Source organism: Macrobrachium nipponense, chromosome 10 (genome assembly GCF_015104395.2).
Source record: "Macrobrachium nipponense isolate FS-2020 chromosome 10, ASM1510439v2, whole genome shotgun sequence".
NCBI lineage: Eukaryota > Metazoa > Arthropoda > Malacostraca > Decapoda > Palaemonidae > Macrobrachium > Macrobrachium nipponense.
The window spans coordinates 18,762,065-18,772,064 of NC_087204.1; positions in this window are offsets into that span (position 1 = coordinate 18,762,065).

Consider the following 10,000-nt stretch of genomic DNA (forward strand, 5'->3'; position numbering starts at 1 on the left):
GGTGATGAAAAAGAAAATAATATGTTAAGGTAACGACGTCTATGAAATGAATCACAGTTTCGCTTACTCGGGGAGTAATCCTACAAAATATTTTGTTGTTTTTGTTGTTGTTCTTATTGTTAAGGGGTAGTAAAGCCTAAAAAAGGTCTGAAAAAGAGGTTTCACGTTGAGATAAAGATTCATACATTTTAGGACAGGATATTTATGATTTAATTATTAAAATGAAAACTTAAAAAATAAATAAATGTGAATGTTAAACAGTACAGAAAAATTATTTCTGATAAAAATATAGCGTATTTATTTAATTCTCGTTGGTGAAACAACACGCTGTTTGACCGCAGGTTTTAACACGAGCCCCCAGTAAGCTGGAGGTTCGGATCGCGCCTTGCTATATGAAGAAAAAGCTCATTATCCGAGTCCTTTGAGATAATATCTCGAACTTGTATGAAGTGAAGGGGATATTGCATTATTTTCTACTAGAAGAGTCTTCATTCTGTTTTATTGATAACCATTATGAGCTTTCTTCACTTATACTTTATAAACCTACTATAATAGATTCACATCAACCGTGCATCTGATGTCTAGGCCAGTCCCTTACGACGCTCATGATTTCCTGTTGATAAGCCAATCACAGGGCCGAAAACTCTCAGTCTCTCTCGAGAGTTCACATAGTCAGGATGTATGTTCCACATCTTCTGAGGGATACTTTTGAAAGACGTATCCCTCAGGAGAGGTGGAACATAGATCCTGCTTATGTGAACTCTCTCGAGAGACTGAGAGTTTCCAGCCTTGTAATTGGCTTATCAACAGCCAATCAGGAGCGTCGTAAATGACTGGCCTAGATATCAAATGCACGGTTGATATGTATCTACGTTGTTGTTGCTTTTGCTGCTGTTGTCCTAGCTGAGGGGCAGGAAAGCCCTATGGAAATGCCTAAAAAAATCTAAAGAAGGAGTTTCGCGTTGAGTTAAGGATGCAGGAATTTTAGGATAGGATATTTATGATTTATTTATTAGGATGAAAATGTAAAAAATACAATTATTAACGTACAGAAAAAAATTTTCTAATAAAATATATCTTATTTATTCTACTTTTCGTTCGTGAAACAACGCTCTATTTAACCGTAGATTTTAGCAGGCGCCTTGTTTTTATTAGATAATTATGTTGCTATTTCAAGAACGGTTTGAAAAAGGAATATGAAATAAGTTGATCTTCATCTCTTCTTCCACGTTGCTTTAACTCAATATTCCCTTCCAGTAATAAAAATACCTCTTTGAAGTGAGCTAACTAACAATATACGGATATATTATTCCTTCCCAATTAGGGAGCGCGATTGCGTGCGTTAAAAATCTAAAATCTTCGATGGATTATGAGAGATGCATAAGTACTTCGATTTCTAAATGATTAGAGGCTTTATCAGTCTATTCCATGTTTCAGCGCTTTATTAATTACTAATTTCAGCCGAGTGTCATAATTCTAAGCTTGATTTATATAGTGAAAATAAATTAATTTACATTTTGTTCTGTATACACCCTAATACGTCCCAGAGTTATTAAGAAAAATACATCAAAGATATATCCAGTACTATCACGATCGACTGGTCTTATGACAAAAGCAACTACCTGGTAAAAACATTAGGAAATCTGCGGTAGGGAAAAATACCCACAATTCGTAAGAGAAATTGAAGCCACATTACCACCTTTTTTGCGTAAATGATGCCAGTTAATTCATCATCGTACATCATTCATCCAAGTTAACGTCACATGTATTATAGGCACAAACTACTGAAATGTCATAACACGACTTTTTACCTCAGAAACATAAATACGAGTAAGAAATAATGAATGCAAAAATTATCATTTTCGGAAATTCCGATGATTTACAGTGATTTACAGGAATTCCCAGTCACACAAGATGTGATCCATTTCACAGGAAGGTAAAATACATACCTGATTTGTGATGCACGAACTGTAAACAACAGTCAATAAGAGCCATTGCATTGCAATGAGTTAAGTGGTTGAGCAATAGGCTGGTTGAAAAAGGCAGTCGCAATTAATACAGAAAACAAGCGAACTTTAAAAAATTAAAAGGCAGTGCCTGATGCTGCCTTCATTAAAGTGAGGAGAGAGTTTATTTTTTAAATGGAAAAAACATCTGGATTGCAATTCTCTAGGAAGGAATTTATTTTTATAAGAAAGAATCTGGATTGATTGTCATTGTCTAGGAAGGAATTTATTTTCAAAAGAAAAAAATCTGGAATGATTGCATTCTCAAGGAAGGAATTTATACTTAAAATAAAAAAATAAAATAAACATCTGCAATTATTTAGGAAGAAATTTATTTTTATAAGAAAAAAATGTGGATTAATTGCTTTTCTTAAGGAAGGAATTTATTTTAAAAAATCTGGATGCCATTCTTTAGGAACTAATTTATTTTTAAAGGAAAAAATATCTGAATTTTCATTATTTAGGAAGGAATGTATTTTTAAAAGGGAAAAATCTGGCTTGCCCTTCTATGGGAAGGAATTTATTTTTAACGGGTATTTGTATCCAGTCTCATCTATGTGTTTGATGTTGATCCCATCTGTTAGCTTTATCCCTTCTGTTCTGGTTACTTTGCCTTTTTGTATGTTGACTAAGGCGCATTTTTCTATTCCAAACTCCATCCTGATGTCCCCAGATACAATCCTTACAGTCTGGATTAGGGTATCTATTTCCTTGATGCTCTTACCATGCAGCTTGATGTCGTCCATGAACATCAGATGGTTTATTCTGTTGCCTCTTTTCTTGAGTTGGTACCCGGCATCCATCTTCTGTAGTACTTTTTTCATGGGAATCATGGCTACTACGAAGAGTAGTGGGGACAGTGAGTCGCCCTGGAAGATCCCTTATTATTATTATTATTATTATTATTATTATTATTATTATTATTATTATTATTATTATTATTATTTCCCAAAAGGCAGAAAGGATCGGAAATTACCAATAATATATGCATTATTATTATTATTATTATTATTATTATTATTATTATTATTATTATTATCATTTTCCCCAAAACAGAGACCAAAATAAACGTTTTCCTTTGAACCAGGAAACCGATCAAAGTTCGTAAAACTCCGACTGAAATCAGTTGTTGCTTCAATTGGAACTGTAATGAAATTATCAGTGATTTCGCCGGCTAATAGCAGTTTAATATAATCCCATGTTAGGAAGAACGTGGTACTACTGCACTGAATGCCTTTTTTTGGCTCCGAAATAAAATAATTTTTATACGTCTATTAAACAGGGCACCGAGCTCAATTGTGTTGCTATTCTAAATCTGACTGCAATACATCTAAAAAAAAAAGTTGTGTATTTATGCATATATAATTGGTACAGTATATTTTAGCTGAGAGGCTGAAGCATAGCGTGAGTTATGAGTATATTTTTTACGCATAATTTAATGCTTAAAGTGTACGGAAGGAAACAGAGGCTAAATGGAATAATAAATAAACCAAGGAATCCGAAGAGGTCGTTATATTCACATGTTGGAGCGTATTAGAAACATACGTGGGAGTTGAAAGCTCTTTTCACAAAAACGTATGACCTTTTACAGAATGTTTACGTGACGCAGTTACAAGCGATACCCACGTTCACATCCTCGTAGAGATACACATCAAGAAAAACAACACGACGAAAAACAAAAGCGGAAAAATATTGAAATGCCTCGGATTCTCCATTTCATCGACTGAATAGGTTTCGGGGAATGTGGATTCGAAAGCGCTCTTTATGGAAATTAATGCACATAGCAATACAAACTTAACCATGATGAGAAGTTTAACGATCAATTAGCATTTGCCACTTGGAGTGACGTGAATGAATAAATAATATACATTTCAAAAATTGCAATCTGCCCCAAGACTGGTGCAGATCAAAGTGCATATTTTGTTTTTCCATTTCACTTGTTCAAGTACTCACAATTATTTTTACAACACCTGAACATCTTTCACCTAACCGTGTCAAATTTCGTCCTTTATAATTTTTAACGCTTTCTTTCTTCTATATATAATATTATCAGTTTTTTTTTTCTTTTGTCAAAGAAACTATTGAGATTCTTTGTCTGTCTGTCAGGACTTTTTTCTGTCCGCCCTCAGATCTTAAGAACTACTGAGGCTAGAGGGCTGCAAATTGGTATTTGATCAACCACCCTCCAATCATCAAACATACCTTATTGCAGCCCTGAAGTCTCAGGGTTTTTTTTTTTTTTTTTTTTTTTTTTTTTTTTTTTTTTTTTTTTAGTTAGGTTAAATTTAGCCATAATCGTGCGACTGGCAACGATATATGACAAGCCACGGTTAAAACTTCATAATGATAAAATAAATAAAAAGTAATTCGTATCATTCATCTCTGAAATACATATTTTCATAATTTTTTACAAGCATGGTTGACAAAGAACTGTTAATATAAGATATTTGTCACGACTTCTTGTACAGCATGATTTTTCACAACTTGATTTATTTAATTACTTAAATTGCATTTAATAAAATATGAATGTGATACCCTGTACTGTCTCACGCATACAGCATGCGAAATAAAGCTAAGCAGATTATCAGTGACATTTGATTTGGGACAATAGTTCCATGTCTTCACATGTTACACAAAATGACGATAAACAGAAAGCATAGGACGAGGCTTCGCAAGCAAGCAACTTCATCGGCCCGCGAGACGAAATCATCGAATCCCTCTCCTCGGCAAAGGTTTCCCTGGGAATGCGAGTGGAATAATCAAGTCTTGGGCAGAAATAAGATCTTAAAACATGATCTCTCCCCGGAGGATGAAGACAAATAAGAAACAATCAAGCGAAGAATGAGAGAGAGAGAGAGAGAGAGAGAGAGAGAGAGAGAGAGAGGCTGTCGAAGGAAAATAAACCTCAAAAAGGTAAGGAAATACGAGGGTAATTCTTCGCTGACGTCGAGTTTTCTGGAAACTGGTGATTCTCGGATGGAGCTGCGCTGGGCAGCAATTGATGACATCATAGGGATCCTCTTTTTCAGTCCTGAAAGGATATTTGTCCCCAAGGCGAATTTTTTTCAAAGAGGAACCCCAAAGGCAGTCAACTTTCTCCTCCTTCGATGGGATTGTCTCGTGAATGCAGACTTACTACGCCTAAGTGTAAGACATCTGAAACGTATTTATCACCCATTTACCCAGAAGATTAAATCATGGGGAAAGTGGGTCACAGAATTTGTGGGGAAAGGTCACAGAATTTATAACATCATATGTCTCCTCTTTTAGTCTTAAGAGACAATTTGTCCCGAGGGTCACAGAATTTATGGGGAAATTAGGTCACAGACTTGATATGGAAAAAGGGTAGCAGAATTTATTGGGAAAATATGTCACTAAATATATGTAGGAAAGGTCACAGTATATATGGGGAAAAAAGTCACAAAATTTATGGGGAAAGGTCAAAGTATTTATGGGGAAGGAAGGTCACAGAATTCATGGGGAAAGTAGGTCATAGTATTTATGGGGAAAGAAGGTCACAGAATTTATGGGGAAAGAAAGTCACAGAATTTATTGGTAAAGGTAACAGAATTCATGAGGAGAGTAGGTCACAGAATTTATGGGGAAAGAAGGTCACAGAATTTATGGGGATAGGTCACAGAATTCATGGGGAAAGTAGGTCACAGAATTTATGGGGAAAGGTAACAGAATTCATGGGGAAAGTAGGTCACAGAATTTATGGGGAAAGGTAACAGAATTCATGGGGAAAGTAGGTCACAGAATTTATGGGGAAAGAAGGTCACAGAATTCATGGGGAAAGTAGGTCACAGAATTTATGGGGAAAGGTAACAGAATTCATGGGGAAAGTAGGTCACAGAATTTATGGGGAAAAAAAGATCACAGAATTCATGGGGAAAGTAGGTTACAGTATTTATGGGGAAAGAAGGTCCCAGAATTTATGGGGAAAGAAGATCACAGAATTTGGTGAAAGGTAACAGAATTCATGGGGAAAGAAGGTCACAGAATTTATGGGGAAAGAAGGTCACAGAATTTATGGGGAAAGGTAACAGAATTCATGGGGAAAGTAGGTCACAGTATTTATGGGGAAAGAAGGTCCCAGAATTTATGGGGAAAGAAGATCACAGAATTTATGGTGAAAGGTAACAGAATTCATGGGGAAAGTAGGTCACAGAATTTATGGGGAAAGAAGATCACAGAATTTATGGGGAAAGGTAACAGAATTCATGGGGGAAGTAGGTCACAGTATTTATGGGGAAAGAAGGTCCCAAGAATTTATGGGGAAAGTAGGTTACAGTATTTTTGGGGAAAGAAGGTCCCCAGAATTTATGGGGAAAGAAGATCACAGAATTTATGGTGAAAGGTACAGAATTCATGGGGAAAGTAGGTCACAGAATTCATGGGGAAAGTAGGTCACAGAATTTATGGGGAAAGGTAACAGAATTCATGGGGAAAGTAGGTCACAGAATTTATGGGGAAAGAAGGTCACAGGAATTCATAGGGGAAAGTAGGTTCACAGAATTTATGGGGAAAGAAGGTCACAGAATTCATGGGGAAAGTAGGTCACAGAAATTTATGGGGGGGAAAGGTAACAGAATCATGGGGAAAAGTAGGTCACAGAATTTATGGGGAAGAAAGAACGGTCACAGAATTCATGGGGAACGTAGGTCACAGAATTTATGGGGAAGGTAACGAATTCATGGGGAGTAGGCTCACAGAATTTAAGGGAAAGAAGGTCGCAGAAATTCTGGGGAAAGTAGGTCACAGAATTTTATGGGAAAGGGAAACAGAATTCATGGGGAAAGTAGGCACAGAATAATGGGGAAAGGTAACAGAATTATTTTGGGGAAAGTAGGTCACCAGAATTTATGGGGAAAGAAGGGTCACCGAATTCATGGGAAAGTAGGTCACAGAATTTATGGGGAAAGAAGGTCACAGAATTCATGGGGAAAGTAGGTTACAGTATTTATGGGGAAAGAAGGTCCCAGAATTTATGGGGAAAGAAGATCACAGAATTTATGGTGAAAGGTAACAGAATTCATGGGGAAAGAAGGTCATAGAATTTATGGGGAAAGAAGGTCACAGAATTTATGGGGAAAGGTAACAGAATTCATGGGGAAAGTAGGTCACAGTATTTATGGGGAAAGAAGGTCCCAGAATTTATGGGGAAAGAAGGTCACAGAATTTATGGGGAAAGGTAACAGAATTCATGGGGAAAGTAGGTCACAGTGTTTATGGGGAAAGAAGGTCCAGAATTTATGGGAAAGAAGGTCACAGAATTTATGGGGAAAGGTAACAGAATTCATGGGGAAAGTAGGTCACAGTATTTATGGGGAAAGAAGGTCCCAGAATTTATGGGGAAAGAAGGTCACAGAATTTATGGGGAAAGGTAACAGAATTCATGGGGAAAGTAGGTCACAGTGTTTATGGGGAAAGAAGGTCACAGAGTTTATGCAGATCAATGACAGGCCTTATTGTTTAACCTTAATTAAAATAATGAACAGTGCTTGAGGGCAAAGATGTATGTATAGCGTCTATCAGAGTTTTCGTTTTCGGTTGATATTGAAGGATAGATCCTGAAAAGAGGGCAATAGAAAACGAAAAGGGAAAACAAGGCGTGATTAGACCTCCAGCTTACTTGGGTAGCATGCTGAAATCTACTTTCAAATTGCGCGTTGTTTCACCAATGAAAATTAAAATAAATACGCTTTATTTAATTAGAAATAATTTTTACAGAACTTTATTTATTTTTTTTACATTTTCGTCCGAATAAATAAATCATAAATATCATATACTAAAATTCCTGTATCTTTAACTCAACGCGAAACCCTTTTCAGACCTTTTTAGGCTTTTCCATAGGACTTCCCTACCCGCCAACAAGAACAACAACAGCAAGAAGAAAAAGAGCAACAACAACAAAGTACTTTGTAGGCTTACTCCCCGAGTAAGCGGAAACACTAGTGCTAGGGTTTAGAAGACACTAATAAGGCATCAGAGCAACGAAAGTATTTTTTCAGCTGACGAACGACCTACCTAATTTAATGACCCAAATATCCACAGAAGACATAGAATGAAATGGAAGAAGTATCCTATGAAATTATTTTGATTAATTAAGAAAATATGGTGGTCCAGATATTTTCTTGATAAATTAAGCGTAGAACGTCAGAGGGGCTAGGAATAAGTTGAAAGTTAAAAGACATCTGTTTTTTTTACAATGTATTTGAATATATCAAACTGTTTTGTTGGTCTACGTAAAAGCTACGTCTTGAAAATTCTACTGATTAAATCTTCTAATGCAATTACGGGCTGCTCTAGTAGGAGCAAGAGCCCGTGCTGCCATAAGGCCAGCTAAATCTAAAACAACAACTCTAATGCAACTATTGGGCACAGTTTTCCGTGTCGAAAATAATGACAATGGTCGCAGGTCCACAATAATATATACTCACATGCTATATTATTGTGGACCTGCAACCAATGCAACTATTATAAATACTAGCTAGAAATAGCAGGTATATACCAATACCCCATCGAAAAAATGGACAAAAAAATCGCGTATTTATTCCGAATAAAACCCGATGTGGTTCAAGGTCACGCTGCGTTTATTCAGTTCGGGAATGCTCTTCTCCCAGGACACTGCACCTCTCTATGGTCACTGAAGTCATTTGCTGGCTTTTAAACCATTTTACATTTTGTCAATAACTTTTCTTTCCCCCTAGTGGAAATAAAACATTGATATCTTTGTATTCTGCCCTTTTTCGGTATCGTCATTGACCTAGCTGTAAATTCAAGTAATATTGTAAAGAGAATTGAATGTGAAAAGGCCTAACAATAAGTTTTACGACTAGTTAAGACACCTCGTAAATTCTAAATATATCTCGATGTATAGATTAGGTGTTCGACAAAAAGAAATTTAATTGCATTTTTTGTCATGAAGAATATTACAGCCTGTAATATTCTTCTTGGCCATAAATTTCTTTTTCGTCGAACACCTAAACACCTAAATTTAACATCGTGTTATATTTACAATTAATAAGGCGTTTTTACTAATCGTAAAACATATTTTTAGGTATTTTCACCTTCAATTCTCGTTACAAACCGACTTGAACACCAAAATAAATTATTATGCATATCCTCGAATTCCGATGTATCATACATATTTCTGATGATTTGCATTTGATACTGCAACACTGGTCCTTCGTGGCTACTGAAAAATTTATAGTTTTAATCGCGCTGGAATTTTTATCAAATATTGAATTGAAAGACTAAATGTATTAGCAATTTATAAAGATGTATTTTTCATAAGTCACTGGAAAAAAAGGGGTTTCTCTTAAACCTTCAGCGAAGATTCTTTTGAATGAGTAAATCGAGTGCCACAGTATACCTTCGCTCCAATCAGAATTAACAGAATGAGAGAGAGAGAGAGAGAGAGAGAGAGAGAGAGAGGAGAGAGAGAGTACACGACGTGCTTTTCATGGTGTCCTGGTTTTTAATGGCGCCTATGAAAACTTGTACAAAACGGCCAGGATGAAGCACTAATTGCCAATTTTATTAGAATGTTCGGTTACCACCGGCCTTCGACATTGCGGCTTCATTTCAAGAAGTAATAAAAATTGATCCTCTAAGAGTTGGAAAACTTCTCTCAAAGTGAAATTGAGAAACTTTACTAGACAATTTCCAAGTCTATCGCACTTTTTTTTTTTTATCACGCATCTCCTCTCAATTCAATTAATTGTTTTTTTTCTTTGTATTAATGGGTGGGTTCCATATCTTCACTTCCAAGCTCACAAAAACGAAGGCAACCCTTCAGAAATTCTCTATAGTGAACTAAAATATATTTCATTACCTTAGTCTTCTTATTTGTACTGTAACAAATTCTACCTAAAGAAATCTCAAGCGTCCAAAATCCACTAAGTACGAAAGAAAGGTTTCTATAGTATTCCGAGGCACATCAATTTGATTCAATTCAATTCTATTCAATTCTGAACTGGAAACTTGTT